This window comes from Ursus arctos, unplaced genomic scaffold (assembly GCF_023065955.2).
Source record: "Ursus arctos isolate Adak ecotype North America unplaced genomic scaffold, UrsArc2.0 scaffold_36, whole genome shotgun sequence".
NCBI lineage: Eukaryota > Metazoa > Chordata > Mammalia > Carnivora > Ursidae > Ursus > Ursus arctos.
Window position 1 is genome coordinate 1,968,238 of NW_026623050.1, and position 22,077 is coordinate 1,990,314.

At 39.2% G+C, this 22,077-nt stretch overlaps 1 protein-coding gene across 3 annotated transcripts in view; it reads right to left on the bottom strand.

The window, feature by feature from the left end:
* DPH6 (diphthamine biosynthesis 6) overlaps positions 1–22,077 on the bottom strand; it is a 428,870-nt gene that overhangs the window by 53,229 nt on the left and 353,564 nt on the right. For 2 of the 3 annotated variants that reach the window (XM_057306211.1, XM_057306212.1), the window contains one exon: positions 84–4,567. The gene's annotated coding sequence lies outside the window, so the exon portion shown is untranslated. Of the gene's footprint in view, positions 1–83; positions 4,568–22,077 lie in introns of those variants that run through there. The other variant, XM_057306216.1, reaches the window with a different exon arrangement.

The following is a 22,077-nucleotide window of genomic DNA, read 5'->3' on the forward strand; positions in this document are numbered from 1 at the left end:
GTGCTGCAATAGTCATCAGCATAGACTAATTCCGACACAATCGCTACATCCTAAATTCTTCTGGCGAGAGGGCACACTTGATGAAATCAAGGAAACAATAAAATTAGTCCACACATGTTCTTTAAAAGATTCTAGAAACAAAAATCAAATATATATTTGTGTACCCCAAGATCAAAACCTTGCTGGTTGAATATTGACTGTCTAATGACAAAAATTTCTTAAATTTCAAATCTTAAATGCATTCCCCTCCATACAGTGTCCTGGGTTTCTTGCAGTCATGATCTGGATACATACGTCGCCACAAAGATCTCTGGGAAATGCTTTTTGGCAGCGGGCACAGGAAATTATAATGAAAAACACTCACTAGTACAAATTGTGTAAAAAGATGGTTATGCTACTTCCTGAACATTTAGTAGCTATTTGCAATTATTTACACACGTAAGTCACATCACCATGTCGATATAAAATGTTTCTGTTAAAATCCTGAGGATGTGACAGGGAGAAGAGAGGAGAGAAAAAAGAACCAGTGGCTTGGGCAGGGCAGAGCCAGCAGCCACTCACCCTCCCCAAAACATTTCAAAAACTATCCTTCTCATAGGTATGACTTCAAATTTTTCCACCTCATAAAAGGAAAGGAAATAATTCTTGACTGGAGAGGAGCTTTCTTATGACCATGTCTTGAACTTCTGTATTTTTTTCTTTCTTTCTTTCTTTCTTTCTTTCTTTCTTTCTTTCTTTCTTTCTTTCTTTGAGCATGAGTGGGGGAAGAGGGAGAGGGAGAGAGAGAATCTTAAGCAGACTCCGAGCTCAGGGCAGAGCCCAACGTGGGACTCAATTTTATAACCCTGAGATCATGACCTGAGCCAAAATCAAGAGTCAGGAGCTTAACCAACTGAGCCACCCAGGCACCCTTATTTCCCCACTTTCCAACACATGAGTGAAAAGAGGACGGGGACAGCGACTGCCCTTCTGAAGATAGGTAGGTCTGAGGTTGGCCCAGCTCCACATCCAGGTCACAGTCAATGTCACATGCACCACGTCTTCCACCTGGAGCTCAAATGCACTGCTGAAATGCATTGGGTTGCATGTGAACGCTTTTTCTGGGCATGGCACGAGAATGATTTATGAGGGAGGAGACAGAAATGGCTGAGATCTGCAAAACACAGTGTCTTCCTACCACTTAAGAATCCCTGCTCACCCCTGACTAATACAGAAACAAGGGAAATTTGCAGGATTCAAAAGAGACTCTTAGTCAACAGACTGCAGAACACACAATGCTCCCTACTTTGGCCTGGGATTAAGACCCTTTTGAAAAGAGCACTTTTCTTCACATGAAAGGAACCATTCACGTCAGATGGGTGTTTCCCAGGTCCTGGGGTCAGAATGTAGGCTGATATATTAGGTAGCAAGTACCTGACTCCCTTTTTAACTAGGCCAGCATTTGTTCAGTTGAAGTGGCTCATACATGCATATTTAAATCCCTTAGTCTTTTGCTAACTACAAAACTCCCCCCGAAAGTACTACATTGTTTACTTATCTTCTCGGTGCTAGAAAAGAGGTAGCTTTTCTATTTTCTTCTTATACTGACATTAGGGCTTGGCTTTTGACAATTTAAACTCACTAAGGAATGCTAGAATTTTGAAGTATTGTTTTTACTCAGTCCTTAAGGAAAAAAGCCCTTTTCCAAAATAAATAGGCTTGAGGTCTAGACTGGGGAAGCCTTGGCATAGAAGAGCTGTCTTTCAAAGCTCACAAAATATGCAGAGGTACAGAGTGGTTTAGTTACTGTTTGAGGGGTAAATGAGATCACGGATATTGGCGTGGGCTGAACTGTGTCCCCCACTCCTGACCCTTTCATATGTCGAAGCCTTAACCTTCAGTACCTTAGAATATGCCTGCATTTGGAGATAGGGCCTTAAAAGAGATAGTGGAGGTAAAATGAAGTCATATGAATGGGCCTTAATCCAATATGACTGGTGCATTTATAAGAAGAGATTAGAACACAGACAATATAGACTGAGGGGCAATCATGTGAGGAGGTGAGAAGATGGCCATCTACAAGCCAAGGAGAGAGGCCTCAGAAGAAACCAACCTGCTGACACCTTGATCTTGGACTTCTAGCCTCCAGAACTGTAAGAAAATGAATTTCTGCTAAGGCACCCGGTCTAGGGTATTTTGTTATGGCAACTCTAGAAAACTAATGTAGATTTGAAGGTGCCTGGAGTATTTTACAAATGCTAGTTATCATCATTATTATTAGGAGGGGTATCGGGGCAGAGCCAGGGCGTGGAAACCAGCCTGGACATACAGAATTAGCACCTATCAATAAAAATGTAGTAAATGCTGACTATGCCCTTGGTATACGGAGATGACTGAGATAGGCTATTTGACCTGTAGCAACTGTCAACATGACAAGGAAGATACTGAAAGAGCTCGAGAGGCTCAGGGAGAAGGCAGTTACTTCTGCTTGTTGGGTGCGGTGAGTGGAGGTGGGGGACAGGAGAGTTTACAAAGATGTCATGAAAACAGAGTGGCATCTAGAGACTCAAAGCCTGATTAAGACTTTGCCAGGCAGATGCGGTAGGGGCAGAGGAGGAAACATAATCAAGGGCACTCACGTGGGAAGGTGTGCTGTGTCTCTAGGAAAAAGCCCATGGTGTGATGGTGGGACGGAAAACACAGGGAAAGTGCTGGGAGATGCGTCTTACAGAGAGGCTTGGCGTCAACTTGTAGAGGACCTTGAGTGCTGTGTGAAGCAATTTGGGTGCTATATGTAAGCAACAGTGAAGACAAATATGTTGCTCTTTTTGTTCTCTCAACATTTCTTTACTTTCTGCTGTGATCTGTTTTTCTTGCATTCATTGCACACCGTCACCCAGACTTCAGGAGTCTCCTCTCTCCCAGTCCACCAGGTTCCATCAGCCAAACTGCTCCTTAAAAGCCATCTTTTCTAGAGGCTTAAGTGATTTTTCCACTGATGCCCATCCTTGAAAGGTAAGCGGTAGCCTGGATGTCCTAGACCCTGAGCAACCTTTGCCACCAATTTGATGGATCTTTTAGGGCAAGTCATTTTTGCAATTTTGTTAAGAACTGACAACAGTGATCACTCACAGAGATCAGCCGAAGTGTGCTGGGGTCTCAAAAAAGATTTATTGACTGCGTGAATAGAATGTGTCCAAAAGCTGATGTATACCCCATTCTCTGGCCTGACAATTCTCTCTTTCCCTTGCTCTTTTTTTTTTTTTTTTGTATCTGAATTAAAATAACATCTATCAATTATGGAACATGGCCAAACAGTTAAAGACACGTTATGAGATTAATTGGAAATGCATGCCGCTCCTTGGAGAAATTTCAAGAGGAACCTTTACTGACTCATGCTTATATATCACAGGGAAAAATGAAAGTCACATTCACCCTTTATTCAAAATAGTCCTCATCACATATACTCAAATAGCTGCGCAGAACTTTTTGACTGTGGTGGGAAAGCTGAAGGACACTGCAAAATATGCATCTGAACAATTAGGTGGTGGAAGAATGGGCTAAATATCTGCAAAGGCAGAAATAGTCTTTCATCACCACATTTTCTGCTCACATACTGACTTGTAAATTAGAAGTAAATATACATGCCTCTGATGTCTACCTCTATCTGCAGGACACTAATAAAAAGCTTCCATTTTGATCAAGTTAGTTTTTATGTTCTCAGAATTCACAGATCCCTGTGAATTCTCACAGATTTTTAAAAAAATTATAATCTAATTTTAATTATGGAAAGACAATTCTTCGAGCAGCAGTCTAAAGGAAGTGATTGAAAATAAGAGCTCTGGTATCAGATGACCTTGGTTCAAGTTCTGGTTCTTTAGTTTGTAATGTCCCTGTCCAAGTCATTTCAATCTCTTTGCACCTTTGAGGATTGCTGTGATTATTAAATGAAATAATCTGGGTAAAATGCATTCTTAGCACAATAGTGGATGGATACAACAATCTGTGATCTAGAAAAGAGCATTCTCTGCTAAACGCTGGGCCTTAAAAGTGAGTTGACAAGGGAAGCCGTATAGAATGCCAGGTACGGTTCTCATCCACAGCTACAATTTCTCTGGTCAGTGGACGAGCAATGATGGTGCTGACGTAATTGGTAAACCACAACCAGAAAAATCAGTCCTTTTACATTTCAAATGGCTCAGAAGAGGCTGACTTACAGAGCTGCAGCAGGCAGCTAACAATTCAGGGAATTTGTGTTAATAGGAAATATTTTTGAACCCTTGAAGCAAAATACATGTTTATAGTTAAGTAGAAGAGTGGATTTGGGGTCTTACCGCTTAACTGTGAACTTCAGTATTAAAATCCTTAGGCCAGTTTTGCACCAGTAAGACAAAGACATTTCCGAATGGTGCTGAGGACAGTTCGTGTAAAAGCTTGCTCCTCAAGCAGGATGGTGGAATGTTTGAGGGTCTAGGTGCTAAGCCAGCCTGCCACATGGATCATTTCTCCTTGGGGTAAATGGGTCATGGGTCCCAAACCAGTATGGGTAACATCTTGTCCATCTCTGCTTCCAGCAGTGTCTGGAACTCTAAAATGCAAAAAGAGAAAAACGATGAGTGTTCACTGTTGACCTTGCACAGAGAAGGTACACAATCAATAACTGTTGAATACATTTATCTACCCCTGCAAAGTCAGTTTCTTTGGGGGTGGAATAGGGATAAAGACTCTTGTATCTTGTACAGGTCTGACAGCCAGCTTGCATCCATTGTGTCTGGTTCTGTGGCATGTTTTGCCTGAGGAGTTCTCCATTATCACACCAAATGGAACTAATGTTAAAATATTAGGTCTCCAACTTTCTGGTTTGTAATCTTAGCAGAAATTCTGCTTGTAACATGATTGAAATGAAAATGCCTTTCTCAAGATCTGGAAGTGATGTTCAGGTTGAAGTTACTGAAAATAAAACACAGGAAAGCAACCCTAAAGAAACATTTAAGACAATATCTACTGATGATACAAATCAGCATTATCATTTGTTGTTAGTTTGGCAATGTCAATCACCGAAGTGAGGCATGAGCTACTGTACATTATAAATATGGGAATGGGAGAAATATTAAGTATATGTTTTTATTAATAAAAAATAAAAGCACAGGGAGAAAACAAAAATATTTGCAAATATCATCCAACTTCTAAGTACAGTAAAAATTTCTCATATGGGAGAGTTTCCTTTCTAAACTGAGAAATTCTCTTGTAACTAAAACTGTCACGAAGCTGCCACATTAGACTAATGACCTTTAGTTATAATTGGATAATTGAATTTTAAATTGTCAAGAAAATGGAACTAAAATTCATAAAACTTGCCAAAAGAATAACTCTTTGATACACATTTGACAATCTGAAAAATACCACATTTTAAGAGAAATGAACCTGCTATTGCATTATCCAAGGGCAAAGCAAGCACTTGAATGTTCCTTTCCCCCCGATGACCTCAGGATTAAAAAATGGCTCAGCTGCTTTTGTTGAATTTGTGGTGCATTTGCTTTAAGTCTCCTTTAGAGTAACATTTTATCAGTTAAGATTTTTACATGAGTCCTGTACCTCATATAAGGATCATTTATAGCTAACTTCTTACTGTAATGACATTTCATGATATACTCACAATGATGCCCAATCTCCAATCATTAATTAAGAGTACAGAGGAACTAAGCACATTATTTAACTGGATAGAAATTGTAATGCATAGGAATTAAATATTTGGAACGCCTGTGGATTAAAAAAGACTATCCGTTCCTGAATTTATTCCACACTGAAAATTGTTGACACTAGAGGCAAGTATTGACAGAGTAGGGCTGATCAATATTGAACCTTAAGGGTCAAAGGACTTCATGCTTAGTGTAATAAGCAACTTAGTTAAGGTATTACAGTGTTTCAGTGTAGTAACAGTTATTAAGGGTCAGGCAAGGTTTCTTTGATAAACTCTAATTTAGGGAGGCTTGCATAGTTCCAGAGTATCCAAAGGCATAAGATAGTGTGATTGAAGCAAGACGATGGTTTGGAAATAAATAAAGAGAAAGTGAGTCATTACATTCAAAGTTGAGGAATTAGATTATTGTCACTCTCCACATTCAAATCCCATCTTTTCTTACCATCCCCACAGAACTTTTATGAAATCTCTAAACCTAGGAAGCTTTAGATGAGAGGTAAATCTCTTTTAAGTTTTTAAATGGCTTGAAATCTTTATTTTTGAAAATTATCTAGCACATTCAAGAAGGCTATAAATTATAAATACTACCTAAGGGAGCTCTGTACCTATTCAACCAGATATGGTTCAATGAAATCTCAGAAACACCCTCTACACTTTCTCCTTAGTTGTGTGTAGAACATTAGTACCATATGGAAATCATTATTCTTCACTCAAACATACTTGATCGTATTGGCCTACTGAATTGCTTAAGGTTTGGTTTTCTAGCAAATCTGACTTTTAATGTAACTAAGAAATCGCTTTTAATTATCTACCTTAAAATTTGTGTTGGACACATTGGATTTGAACTTCGAAAAAAGCAAGCAATAACGTAAATATATGCAAAATTTTTTATAATAGTAAAATGATGATGACATAAATAGATAATCACATAGAAACAATATATATTTCCTGGCCTGGCATTTAACAACATACTTTATTTCCTTATTGTCATTTTCTTAAATTAATGTAAAACTTGAAAATGAACATGGAAAAGTTTAGGATTATGGGTTTGAAAAAAATGATGGCATAGCTGAACATAGAAGAGGAGGAGCCGAAGTGCTAACTCAAGTATTTTCTACCTTCTGAGCCCCATATAAACACAGTTCTGACTCTTCAGGTCCTTCCTGGGCAGACGCTAAGTGCTCTGCCCTCTGTGACCTTTCTTCTAGAATTCAGAATGTATAGATACATTCAAACAACAGAAGTGGGCATTGATCAGTCAAGGAAGAAGCCGTGCACTTTCAGTTTCCATTACATTAAACAAAATACTCATTAGCGCTTGGCATTTTCCCAAGCAGACACAATCTAGGTGTCCACTGAGGCCTCGTTGCGCAGTTAAGAAGTTTAAAAAGACCTTCTAGGCATCAGCTAGGGACAATTAAGGGATGGGTAAAACTACTCCAGGGTAAGAAGGCTGAAATTACTGGAAACAAACACACACACAGAATATCAACTGCAAACTAGACAAACTATCTTTAAGATCAGTTAGATACTCATAGAGACAAAGACTAAAGATCCCTTTGCTTAATAATCATTATCCTCCTTAATGAAGCCACAGTACACTTACTATGGGAGCATTCAGTTATTTTAAAACAAAACCACGTCTGGATATGTGGTAGAAAAAACATAATCTGATGGAAACCTGTCATCACAACGTAATTATTCCTATCGTTTACCCAACAAGGAAACTAAGTGCTATTATTATTAAGAGGTCATAATAATGTAAGCTAGCTCTGAAATCCATATCCATTAAAACTGTTGAAACTTGTTTTATTGTTAAACGTCCACTCCCAGATCCAAAACAGCTCTAGAAAATGTTAGAGAACAGCTACTTACATGCAGGTCAGACTCACAAACTGTTTTCCCAAGTGTTTCCTTCCCTTCTGCCTCTCTCATCCATCCATCCATCCATCCATCCATCCATCCATCCATCCATCTTTCATTCAGCAAGCATTTATTAAATACAGGTCTGTGTGCCAAGTTCAGGGGCCACAATAGTGAGCAAGTCCAACAAGGGTCAGGTATACATGAAGTTACAGGCTGGCACCCGAAGCAAACTATTTTATATGATTTCTGTTACTGTTGGTATTAAGACAACCATATTTGACAAATCTTCCTGCAAGACCATTAAAATGAGTTAAATTTCAAAAATCATTCACATTACCTGTTTCTCACCCTCTGGGTAGGGGAATGGGAAGAAAAGCTTTTCTTGACACAATTTCTCTTATTTTAAGGAGACATTTGTTTTTCCACTTAGGCTGATGCAATCTAATCTACCAGCAAGTTGTAGGAACAAATATCAAATATAAACTCTTTCTCAAAGGGATGCTGTGCTATCTATTTCACAAGGAATGTACAAAAGAAGAAGAAAAAAGAAAGATCATAAGCCTAGTATGGCACATGAAAACTTTCTTGAGTTTGCTACAATATACTCTCCCTGCTTTTTATCTCCAAGACACCATTTTATCAGTACTTAACACAGATCTTCAAATCCCAGAGCTAATAATGCTTCCCAGCTACATACAGCTGGATGCGTCTGACAAGCAGCATGGAGGAGGGACCTCACAGGGGATAAGGTTCCTAACAGTCAACTAAGAGTTCAAATCCCAGAAGAGGTGCCCCTGGTGTGCAGAGCACTTAACCCTTCGACCAGTACCAACATGACTATTCACAAATTATTGATGTCCCTAAATCCCTGGCAGATTGCGGACAGTTCTTGTATCCATCGAAGCCCAGGCATATGGTCACTAATGGGGTGGCTTAAAAAAAGAACACATACACACATTCGGTCTTTGCTACACGAATATAAAGCCGCTGAAATGCTAGAAGGTGATTGAACTGGACGGAACACTGTTAAATACATGCTTAGCCTCATGTTATGGATCATTTCCATTGACAGCTATCTGCGTCCTCGGCGCAGTCTAATTAGAGCTGTCTGGACAAGTCTGCTCTCTGAATGACCGTCAGTGCAATGAAAAGGTGAAACACGAGGAGGCTTGAGGTCTTTTTTGTAAAGCATTCAAACGACTGTCTCTGTGGTTACGAACAGCAGTGGCAGAGAGATTCATTTTCAAAATTAGCCAGCCATAAGCCTTTTTGGCAAGAGAAAGTGGGGCTCCTTCTGATGTCATTTTGGAGTACTGGAAGCTGAGTTAGGTAATGCCAGATCTTAAGAACTCAAACTGGGCCATATTCTGGTCTAAAATAGATACATTTTTTTGGGTCCTAAAGCAGTAAAATTCTACAGCAAGCTTTCATGTTTGCAATTTATTTGGCAAAATAGAACCACCAAATGAAACAATTTTGCCTAAAGTAGTCTCTTTTGTAAGACAATTTTGCAACTAGAAGGTAGGAACATAATTTATTTAATTTGTTTTTATAGTATATAGAATACTAGCACAGCAAGTAAAGAGCTTCAAACAATTAAGATACTTATTGAATAACTTCATATTTCCGGTGCTGTTACGGAAACAGAGAAACAAAATAAACAAAATATTCGGGGTTTAAGAAATGTGGGACATAGTTTAGAGACTGAATCTTAACTAATTATACCTACTTATGGCACTTCCTCCCCTATAATATGATTTTATTTAAAGAGATGTGAATTAACTCATACTTGCTCTTTAATACCAGAATTAATTGTACTTTATGAAAGGGTCCAAAAGACTGTGCTATGTTTAAAATTTTCATTCATTGGCTTCTCCACACAAATCCATCAGTCATGATACGGGTTTATCCTTTTCATTTAATGTTTATTTAGTATCTACTTCATATAGGACATTGAGTTATATCTGGTGTCCTTCCCCAACCCCCAAATGCCTCTGTCTCTTTCTGTCCTTTATAATATGTTCATCCAGACCGGTGAAAGGTAATAGTAGCACTAAACAGAAGAGCACTCCTAAATTCAGTTAGGATGCTGTTCAGGAGTGCAGACTGTCTTAGCCTCGAGGCCTAACAGAAATTAGTCGGACCTAGAAGATATTATAGTCAATGAATAGGTTCTAGGTTAAAGCCAGTGAATCAGGGCAATATGTATTGAGTGCTGACTGGGCACTGACATTGCGCTGGGAACTTTGGGGACCAGGGAACAGTAGAAGCATCTTCAACAAACAGCAAACTGGGAAGATGTACACATTGGAAGTCACCAAGGAACGGTGGAGTTGGAGGACCAAACCCTAGAGTGATGTCGAAAGGCTTTCTAAGGAAGAGAGAGCTTGAGCTGTCTTTGAAGAATGAGGCCAGATGTCCAAGCCAAAAACATAGTGACAGGAACGTGGCAGGTAGAAGACCAGCTAGGAAATTGCCCTCCTTTGAGCGGTTGCTTTGTTTTGAGGACTATATCTCTTGGGGTCTAATCAGGAGAATAGAAACCACTTTAAGTATTTAACACAGAAGATATTTAATACAGGGAACTGATTTTACAGGTGATGACCTGAGATGACCAACAGGAGACAGTGTGGCAATTAAAGATTATTATGTTCAGGAAGCTGCCAGCAACACCTGGGTCAGAAGGACAAGCGAGAAGCTAGAGTTTCTAGAGCTCAGAGACCAGGGCCACCCCGGAGAGGACAGAACTAGAGAAGGCCTAATCAGTAGGTGCTGGAACAATGGAGAAATACAAATGCAGTTACTACCAGAGATCTACAGGAAGCAGAGAGAAGAGGGGAAATATCCTGACTTCTTCTTGTCTGTCCCCCTGCTCCATCACCTGGCAACGTCTCCCATGGACCAAGTCCTAACAGAAGCTGACAAGGAGCCTAGGGAAAAAAAAAATGTCTGCAGGGGTCAATCTCCCTATAACACAGAATGGAGTAAGTGAAAGTAAGGAATATATATAAGAGCAAACAGGCCAATGATCAGCGAAGAGACGAACACAAAATAATGTAAGATTGTTACAGCAGAACCCTATTATAGGTTTTTAAAACTAGGAAGAGGCGTTTAAACCAAATAGGCAAGAGAAAGCCATTTTAGGTTTTGGAGAAGGAAAGAGACATTATGAAATTGGTATCTTAGGAGTATCTGACCGAGTTTGGAAAAAGATTTGAGGCAAAGAGACAAGTTAGGAGGTAGGAGATTAATATCTGTAGGTGAGTTTCAATAAAACTTTATTTAGAAAAACAGGCAGCTGGCTGAAAGTTGGTTGTAGATCATAGGTTGCTTACTCCTGGTTTATGATGCTCAAGATATCAAGGAAAATTCAGCTGGAGGTATGTGATATGCAGATGACACAGAGGAATTGAGATGTAGATTGAAGAATAGGTAATTATTCTTGAAGACCACCTTGGATACTGCTATTATATCTTCTTGAAGTCTATTTCGTTAGTTCTTTTAAATGATACTAGGATAGTTGGTAAATATATTAGTGGGCTGAAGGATTATTTGAATTTATAAGGTGGGGTCCTTGAACCAGATGATTTATAATCCGGAGACACACAGAGGACAAAATCAAATAGATTTTCTGATATATGAATAGTAGTCCTGGGTCCACTGTTAATGGTTTTCAAATGTATATAATTCCAACCCAATGTATTTTATGAGTAAACTGGACCATTCTACAGTCATTCTTTTAAGTGTGACTAACATCCTTCTAATTTTTAATTTATATCATATTTATGATTTATTTGCACAGTTATGAGTTTGGCAATATTTCTTGCTTGCATTTGAAACGCATTTATAACATTAATCTCAAAGTATTTATATCCCAAACTATCCTGAAAAGTCAATGGTTATTTTCCATAATTTATGATATATTGAAGGCATTTTATCATGCTATTTACTGTTATGTCATAGGAAAAAAGTGTGACCTTTGAAGAAATAAAACAAGCAGCTTTTTAGTTCTCCTGCATATCTGTTAAGTTTATGGATATTTATTTTAGGCTTTATAAAAATTCTATCAGGCAGCTAAACAATTTAGAGTCACACAGCATGTAAATTCTATTAAACAAGGGCTCTTTCCCCTTTCCCCTATTGCCCTACATGTGCTTGGTACAGTGGTACAACTCTTCCGAACAAACACTAATAGTCTGCTTCAAATCCTTAATATAACGGATGCAGGTAATGCTAGAGGATACTAGTGAATATTCAAAGGGGTTTTTATCCATTTAAGGCTGAGAATGGTTGAGCAATTTTGTTTTTGGCCTCAAAAAGAGCAACCTGGTTAAGAGGTGAAGCCTTCTTGCAGTTCCTGCATTTGACATAGTACAGACCTTGCAGCCTTCCCTCGCAGATCTGTGACTTCAAGTCTTGGCCTTTGGACTTTTCTCCTCCTTGGGGGTAGAACGATTACCAAGTTCCTTCTGTTAGATATGTTAGCAGTTTCTGCTAAGAAGAGGATTTTAATAACATTAAATTGCAAGGAATTACGAGGCAAGGCTTGCTCCTAGACACTAAGACAAACCCAGTTTCAGCTGATGACACAGCTTCTATGAAGGGCCATCTGTTTAGCTCTAACAGCATTTTCTTTGTTTCACCCTTGTAGCTTGGTTTCAAACCCTGTCTGGGACACCTGCTCGATGTGAAATGAGATTGGCGGGTCTCAGTCCATTTGTGGCTGGCTGAAATTTCCCATCTTCCTTTCCAGAAAAATGGTCCATAAGGAAATTAAGTGAAAAGAGTTAGATGTCACACACGGATTCACGTATAGGTGTACTGAAGGCCTAGATAATCTTCCCGTGTGAAAAGTACAATATACATTCAACACTGGTTCACTGGTTCATCTGCTTTGCCTCTCAGCAGCTCTCTAACACCTGAGGTCTCCTGTATCCTGACGATGATGCAACTTTAGGGACATCTTTTTACTATTCTAAGCCACTGCATAATTTGAGCTGAGATTGTAACGTGGCTTGAAATTGGCTGCGATTTGCTGCTTCATTTAAACAGGGATGGTGTAGGAAAGTAGCATAAGAGGTACGTGTTCTGTGCTTTTTTACATTATGCAAATAGATCTGAAGTCTCCATAAATAACGATTAAAGAATATTCATAGGCTAAGAGTAAACAGATTAGATGCCTTCAGACCATCCGTTACCCAAGAGAGAAAGTAGAACACCGTAATTTATTATAACCCAAGGCAATATTACCTTAAAATGGTATGAATTTTGATTTCAAAAGTCAATAAGGTCTTTTCCATATAAATTTAAAGCCAGCAAAATGGCACTAAACTTACTAAATACACAATTAGTTTCTTGTTACAGATAATTTCTATTGATCCGAATCTGGTTTGTCAGCATGGATTAATCAAAATCGTCAGGGTTTGAGATCCCGGTGGCTCAAGGGATCAGTTCCTGGGCTATGAGCCTTTCACCCTCAGGTCACTGTTTCCAATACTTACAGGAGTTTCGAGAGGCCTATTTGACAGCTGATGTGAAACAAACCAGTACTTTCAACTGAGTCCCCTGCATGGATTCATTGCCCCTTGGATTCAGAGATGTTATCCCTTAAAGGCTGAGGGTATAAGTAAGGGACAAGTTACTGCATTACCAGCAGTCCTAGTTATTATTCATAGATATGTCCGTATTTATAATCTCCTATAGTAAGCAATTGTAGTTGCTGTCTGCAAGGCTTGCTGTTTCCAGTTATAGAATATTTATCTCTGTGTGACATTTTCTGGCAAACCACACCAGTTGATCCCTGATTGGTTGCCCCGAGCTCTTATTTATTCTTTTCTTTGTAGGATAAGCTGTAGAAATGTTTCTTTTCCAGAGAGCATATGTATGTGTAACTTCTTTCTTCGTTTGCCTCTCAGGTCTTTTGTAAAGTACAGGTTATAACATTCTTATCTTTTATTACATAAAAACTCCAGGTCCAGGTCCTTACCAGGCAGAAGGCTTTCCTGAAGAAATGCTGTTCTCTGCAGTTCTTGGGTTAGATGATTATCCTTCACTTGCTCAGAGTCTTTAGGAAGCTTTTAATCCCAACCTGGGCATCCATAGTGATGTGCTGGGTAGTACAGATGCTCTGATCTTTGGCTGCCTGATCTCATCTCACTAGGTCCAAGAAACCCTCTGAAAATCCTCTTCTCTTCAGCTCTCAGTCTGTCAGAAGCTCCTAACAGCTTTCTTTATTCAAGGTGATACAGGAAACCTGTTGTTCAGATTTTTCTAGTTGTAGTCCCATAGATTTTGTTGCCAGGGGCAAAACACCCTGCTTTTGCCCTTTTTGGGTAGACACATTGACAGGCTTTGATTACAAAGATACTTGCCATTTTTAGGTAGAAGAGAAAGAATTTTGGTTACTTGGGATAAAAGAAAAGGGATTTTAGCTATCCTAGATCATTTATAAAGTTTTCCCTTTTCTTTACTAGGGCACTTTCAATTTCTGGCTTATCTATAAAACTATACATCTACGAAGCCAAACATAGTGACTGGTACCTTTTCTGACTGCTGTACTATGAACTCAAGTTCATGGTTCTTAATAATACAAAGAACAGGAAGTATCTAGTACTTTCTGGAGCATTCTCAGAGGGAGCTCATGGTACCCTTTGGATGTTGTGGAGGAAATAGCGTGGTTCTCTACTACTGGGCCATGTCCATGCAGTGAAGCCAGCCCAACTGGTGGAATGTCCTGATGATGGAAATCATCTGTTAGGGAGTGGCCAGAGAAAACTGGTAATTTGTTTCTGGTTATCCATATATCTATGGCTACTTCATTTCAAGTCTTATTGCTGTGAAGTTGAAAGTGGGGGTGTAGGAGGTTCTAATTAAGCCAAGTAATGTACCTTCCTGGATTCCAGATGTCAGGGAAGTAGCCCAAGAGATTTACTGTCCAATTCCAGATTGCTGACACGAATTGCTCCAAATTGATCGAGTGCTGTTGGTTCATAAAGCTATAGGTGTGGAAGGAAAAAAGAAGAGCCTCTGATGCCAAGTAAATGAATGGAGATGACTCAGCTAAGTGTGTTCCTTCTTAGTCCAGGAAAGGGGAAGCAGACAGTCATTTTTATAACTACTGATCTCCCGGAGATAGGCTGTGACAAGTTAAGTAAAAGCACTGAATTCCTTGGGCTTTCTTTTTCCCCTGTGCCATCACGTACTTTGTATACATTCAATAGCAGCATCATGCCGAACTGCAGCGGCTTACCTGGCTCTCCTTTCCAACGGATAACGGAAGCAGTAACCGTATGTTATTCATCTTTATGTCCTCAGACCACAGGTAGACTCTGGCACATTGTCTGCACACCACAAATGTATAACAAATGAGTGAGTAGTAGACACCAGAGAGGAAAACCTGGTCTTCCACACTTCTTTGTATTCCTACTGTTTCCTCTTGGTGGTGGTCACCTAGAGACGGAATCATTCCACGACAGTAAAGTATAGTATCGTTGGTAAGCTCAGATGCCATGTGCTTAATTTGAATCATGATTCTGATACTTTGTAGCTATGTGATTTTGAGTAAGACTTAAATGCCTTTCTCTGTAGAACAAGAATAATACTTATGTCATTTGGGATGTGAGGATTAAATAAATTAACCTGTAGTGCTTGGCACATGTAAGTTACATTATTATTATGATGATGATCACCACCATCAAAGTGAGAATATGACCAGTTTGCTGCTGTTGGGTCTAGGCGAGAAGGAGAAAACATCGGTAGCCGCAGGTAAGAGTTTCAGACTTACTGTTACGAACAACACTCATGGATCAAGTAACTCACAGTTATTGTGCGTCCTCTGTGTGGTTTGGTTTCCCAGGTGGACATATGTGGCGTCCTTGTTCTAACTTCCTTTAGAGAAATAAAATCTGATGATTTAGTCAAGAGGATCTCCTTCTGCTTGCAGGTGGCCCAGAGGTGTGTATGACTGATCTGAGCTGTGTTTAAATTTCCAGCAACTGTTTAGGCGGAGAGGGAATGTGGGAGTGCAGAGGCATGGAATGCCAGCATTCTGACCAAGCTACAGAAGGCTCCCAGATTCCTAGGCCTAGAAATGCAAAGGAAAGGAGGCAGTGGTGGACAGAAAGTTCTGGAAGCCTGGCACGGGGAGGGAAGACCTAGGAGACCTACGGAGGAATAGCGGAGAAGAGAAAAACATCCTAGCCTAGTTCCTTTTGTACACAGCAGCAGAAGAGCGTAGTATGCTAGAAATAGAGGTCCTGAGTGCCTGTAAAACCAATATCTAGACAATATCTAGAGTCTATATTGCTCTGAAGGAATGTCATCATTTCATATTTAGGTTTCTTTCAGTTAGCGTCTTTTACTTAATCTTAAGTCTCTCTGTGTTACCTTGTTTTCTGACTGTATTTGTGCTCATAGCTCTGCTAACGTAAACTGGTGACCGGGAACTGCATAGACTCTGTTTTTCTCTTGCCATCGCCAGTTCTAAATAATTAACAAACAAAAGAACCCTACATACCCAAACCTTGATTTGAAGGATATCTTGAAGATTTACAATATGCTAAACTAGGGGAAAACTTGGGAATAATCAGCACAATACCTTTTGCTCTCCATTATAATCAGTTTTTCAGCCTCTGAGTCGATAAAACTTTTTCTCCTTTTTCACAATGGTTTACAACTTAAATAATTTAATACAACAGTTGTTATATTTTTATTGCAAGCTTATAAAACTGGAACCATAAGTCTTTTCCATGCCATATATTACCAAAAAGTGACACTGGAGAAGGGGAGCTGATGATTACTGAAACTGTAATTCAATCTTCAAGTTCTGAAGATGTCATAAAAACGGCTTCTGCTTTACTTGCATATGGCAGACACCATCAGGATGCCTCAGATGAACTCTCTCTGGGTATTCAATCTCTCCTTCAGCGTTATTTCATATACAATAAAAACAAAAATGGGACTCTGTAATGCAAATGCAACTGTGATTCAAGCCCAATAGTTCTTTTGTCAAATAGGATTTTCTTTTATGAAGTTTCACTTTAGAATTAATTTTGATATCAATGCCTGTCAAGCTGTGGAAATTGAACTGAACCGAGTGAGTCTATTCCTATTTGAGCTGACTTGTAGAAAGTGGTAATTAGAAAAAAAACACAGAGAATTTGTACTGTGCTAAGAAAATTAAACCCCATGCTACATACTGTCAGTCTGGTTAAGAGTATAGGTGTGGTAAAGAGCAACATTCCATAAATGCCTATGTTTTCATGTATTTTAAATTTTCCACTCTTCACCCTGCCATATGAGTTGTCAGAAAATAATTTCCTAATTCTGACTGATTCTTTCAATGATCCAAAAGGTGTGTGAATTAAATAATGGATTCTTAAAGAGTTTACGAAGAACAGTGTCCCACGTAACTTAGGGCTCCAGCATGGAAGGGAATACTTCCTTTTCGATAAAGAGGATGGTTAGTTATTTGTATGTTCTTGCCAACGACTGTCATTCAGCGGACTTGTCACGTCTATATTGACTTCAGCCCAAGACGAAGAAGCATCAAATTCCCCAAACCTCTTCTTAACATGTCCAACATGCACTTAATCTACTGATGATGTTGCAAATGACATTTAAGAGCTGTTATGTTTCTATTAAAAACCTCGCTCTGCCTTCTGCATTACTGCGCTACAGTGAGACTACGAAATCTTTTCGAGGTCCTCCCAGGAGGAGAATAGCCCCTCCAGGGAGGAGGAGGAATTGAACTTCCATTATATGGCTCCTGCGGGATCAACACATCCAGCCGGAAAGTGAAAATTTCCATTTACTCCCCCAGCCTGAGAGCGCGTAGGCGGCACCATGACAGTTTCTGCATTTTGTCTCGAGGCCAAGGTGACCCCTGCCCGGCCTGTGAGGGGTGAGAGGCCACAGACGCTCCACGAGTGGTGTTTAATTCTCACCACAACACAGGCTGCTAATCACCTAACTTTCAGGTGACTTACGGCGATTACAGCTGGGTGAACATGGAGAGAAGAAACCACAGCAACAGCACAACCAGGGCTATGATGGGTGTGATGAAAGGAGGTGATTTCCTGCCCCGGGGCAAGAGGTTTGATTGGATTCTGGAAACCTTTGGTGAAAGACACCTCACCCCTTCCAGGTTAGCTTTTTCTAAACCGTCCCGGTCGTTAAGTAGAGAGAGACACAGAGAGAGACACAGAGAGAGACACAGAGCCCATTTAACAGTTTTCTGCAATGAAAGGGGTGCCAAACTTTCTTCTCCCGAATGCTGAGGTCCTGCAAGTCTACAGAATGAAAGCACATTCCCAGGTCACTGCTTCGAGCGGGGCTCCACTTCTTAGGGCTGTTGGCTTCCGCACGAACTTTTCCTCTGTTGGTCTTACTTACTCTTCTACGGATGTAACCCCTGGAATGGATTTCATTTTCCCTTAGGAATGTTTGAGGAATAACAAAGGGGAAGAGGCTATTCCTGGGTGTTTTTAAATTTAAGCAAAGTTGCTTGCATGTTTTAAAATCAGAAAAAAATCAGGCACTGGCTATAGAGTGAGGTGAAGAATAGTTAACTTGTATAGTTAGTCTCTACTCTTTGGATAGTTTGTTTTTTGCATTTCGGGGGGGGGGGGGGAGGCTTAATAGTGTGTTTATCGTCCGTAAGTTGAAATGCTCTGCCACAGGAGTTGTTTTCCCCAAACCAAGAGAGGCGGAGATACCTAGAAGCCAAGAATTGCAAGGGGAAATTGAGCCACCATCAGACCCCAAGTTTAGCTTTAGGATACCTGTTTTTGACAGGCACTCATCAACTGAACTCCTCAAATATACAAATGAAGATACAGTTTGTGTGTGTGTATATATATATATATAGAGAGAGAGAGAGAGAGAGAAGGAGGGAGGGTGGGAGAGGAGGACAGAGGGAGAGGGAGGCTTCAGGCATATTTATCAACTCAAGGTAGCACACGACATTTTACCAGGAAGTCAAAAAGTAGTCCTGGTTTACAAAATAAATGAAGTGATACATATATTCTGTGCAAATAACGCTATAAAGCAAACAGTCTCATATGTTCCAGCTAAGGCATCTGGATAGTTTTTAAAGATGTTTTTTTCTTCTTAAAATACGATGCGATGATCCAATGTGGAGGAAATGAAGGTGGCAGAAATCTATGACAAAATCTGAATCATGAAGAAAAAGTTCAAAACTCTTTGGCGTAGTTCACTAGAAGCCAACCCAAGTGCTTTTTAAAATACTGTGTTGTCAAGTCCACCTGCTATGAAGTTGGAATGATTCCAAACTCTTGTGCAGCTGATTTATCTCGTATCGTCATATCCCACCTATTCTGGCTGGTTCGATGTTGGCTTGGTGAGGTAGTTGGGGCTAAAAAGCGCTGGAGCGGTAAGGTCCCGTTAAACTTTCAGCTGATACACGAATACGGGGATTGAAAAGTTGCGTAACGACTGAGGCAAATGGCTAATTAAATGCACGCATCTTATTTGAGTCCTGCACCAGGAGGAGTAATGACGGTTATAGCCATAATAATACCAAAAACCAACATTACTTACTGGAGACAGGCATTGTGTTCGGTGCATTCCACGCATCGTCTCATTTATTCCTCACAACGTCCGGAGACTGCCTTCCGCTCTTACCTCTGTCTTATACATGAAAAAAGGGAGGCTCGGAGAAGTTAAATAACCAGGCTTTTTGAATTGGGTGAAAATTTGGGCTCTAGTGAGTTTCAGGAACATTCTGGGCTAACAAATTGAATCATCCTGCTCTTCTGTGATTATTGGCTCTTAGCAGCACTGCAGCTTTAGGAATCAATATAGTGCACGAGTTCTATAAATGTGCCTCTTAATAAGTTAATAAAACAGAGATATTCTCATTGCCTCTCCATCAAAGTTTCAGGGAAAAAATGAGAATATTAAATGTAGTAGGATAGGGAAGATCTGCTCCATTTGCTCTGCAATGATAATCTTTTACAAAAGAGGATTTTTATTATTAATTCTTTGCCTTCTGGGGATATTATAATTTTCTAGAATACAGAACTGCCTTAAGCACAGTAATTTGCTGAGCTAGACTGAATCTCAAAATGTTTCAAATGAGCTGATAAACAACTGCATAATTAGCCATTATTAGATCAAGTCTGTATGTTACTGATACCCAGATGAACAAACCAATGGATAGGCAAATTGTAGATATAGTTTTAAAAACTAAGAGCCTGTGTTATATTTTTGCATGCTTTGTAACTTGTCCTTTAAAGAATTAAAAACCACGTTTCATTTGCCTTTTTAAAAAAAGACATTTAGATTACTCTATCAAATAAATCCTTAGAGACTTAATCATTAAACACATACTTCCATGTATGAATAATGAAGGATTTATGTGTTGAATGCAGCTCATGCTTTAAAAATGAATAAATGGTGGGATTTTTTTTTTTTTCAATTAAAACTTGCCTCAAATCTATTGCTTGCATGGGTAATGCTCTTTCTTCCCCCTTTTGAGTTCTGGTTCAAGTCCAGAGTACAAAGTACATTTGGCCCTGATTACGAAAATAAAAGGTTTTGCATGCTCAAATCAGAGAAGGCAAATACAGTCAGCTTTTATGCTTAGACACACACACCTTGTTCAATTGGTTAACATCCAGTCCAAAATGTATCCACATTACAGTTAAATCTCTCTTTCCTCTCATTTTTCATTTTTCAAGAACTTGACACTGGATCATAAAATGTTGCTCTGGGCTGGAGTTCGTCATGCAGGTTTACAGCCTGGGAGTAAGTTTCTTTTTTTTTTTTCTTTCAAATATTAAAATCAGCTCAGCAGTTTTGAGGATCCAATAAAGAAAAGAGACATTTGCAGAAAGAAAAAACAATCTAAGCTGGCTTAATTTAAACAAAATTGTAGCTGATGCTCTGGACTCAGGGGCCACAAAGCAAAACAGGTGAATGTGTTAAATCGTCTTGGAACAGAAAGAACTGCGGCAGAAATTTTCCTAAGGATTTCTAAAATTAGAGAGGTGATATTTTGTCTTGAATGGTTTAAGCGTCTGTTTAGGGGGCAGACCGGATCATTTCTGGAGGTTCTTTGAAGACCAATGATTCTGTGACTTATATCTATCAGTCGTTGGGACGCCACTAATAAACTGTGAACTGCCAATCTGCAACACTGCAATGGGCCCAAGGCCGTATGTGAATGAGCCTAGTTGGAAAATGAATTTGTTGCTAGATTAAGACAAGTATTTTGACCTTGGACGATTTTAACAGCTTCCAAAATTTTTATGCCCTTCTTATGCTTCCCATTATTCACTGACCCTCCATTTGATGCCAACTAACAGCCTCAGGTAAAATGTTATTGTCGTTGGATTCAAATTCTGCTCTTATTACAATGATTATGTATTTATCCATGGTCTGAGGTGTTTTAGTTTTTTGGGGGAGGGAGGATCGTCGTGGTTTTTTTTTTTTTTTTTCAGTTTCAGCCTTTATTTATTACAGATCTTGGATCCCTGTTAATGTTCTTACATTTACATTTCTTCAACTAGTCCTTTCACTTGGTAAATTGGCATGCATTTTCTTTGCATATTTACATGGTTCCAGAAACAGACCATTTATATCTTCGAAGTTAAAGCCATAAGGCCATCTGGGCTACAAACCTAACACGGAGCGCCAGTTTTTCTTTCTATAGGTGTGTCTGCTGTACCCAAGTCACAAGCAGAAAATAAGACCTTGGGTTTATAAGGTATCAGCATAATTACTTGGATGTTTTTCAAAGGCATTAGAAAAGTTTTCACTCTTTTAGAATGTTCTGATGTCGTCAGGAACATTTTGCCCTTGTGTATTTGATAAGAAGTCTTATCTTTACAGTTTACAACTTTCCATACTTAACTCATAAAAATGACATGAGTATTCTTCAAAGTCCAAGATGCCTCGTTAGGATTTTATTAATGAGCCTTTTAAAGATACTCTCTCCCTAAGAGGGAAATTATATTTGGTTCAGAATAAATGAAGCTACACACTTAAAGATCTGAGTTGATTTAAGTTTCTGAAGCAAAGACACTTCAGCAGATCTCAAATTTGGAGCAATATACTGTCAGAGCCCCAGAATAAGATTCTATCTAATTTGATTATACGATCACAACATGTAATGCTACACATATTTTCAGAGTTAAGTAAATATTTTTACAGAAATCTGGGTCATTACCGGGCTGCAGTGTAACGCATAAATAAAATAAGGTAGGGAGAACGTTTCACTAAATTTTATTTCCATTCCTTGCTTTCCCTGCATATTTCATCACTGACATTATTGTATTGAAACAAACCACAGCTTTGTTGTTGAGAGACACACAAAACAGCTTGTCTGGCATTTGATTCCTATACAGACTTTAAGGTCAAAAGTTATGTCTCACAAATGTATGACTTCAGTGGATACTGAATATTCGAGCTAGGTTTTGATCTGAAAGGGTGTTGAATAAGCCTTATGATGGGCAATATTTGTATTATTTCATTAAAACACCAGGAAACCAACTGAAAATACAACTGGC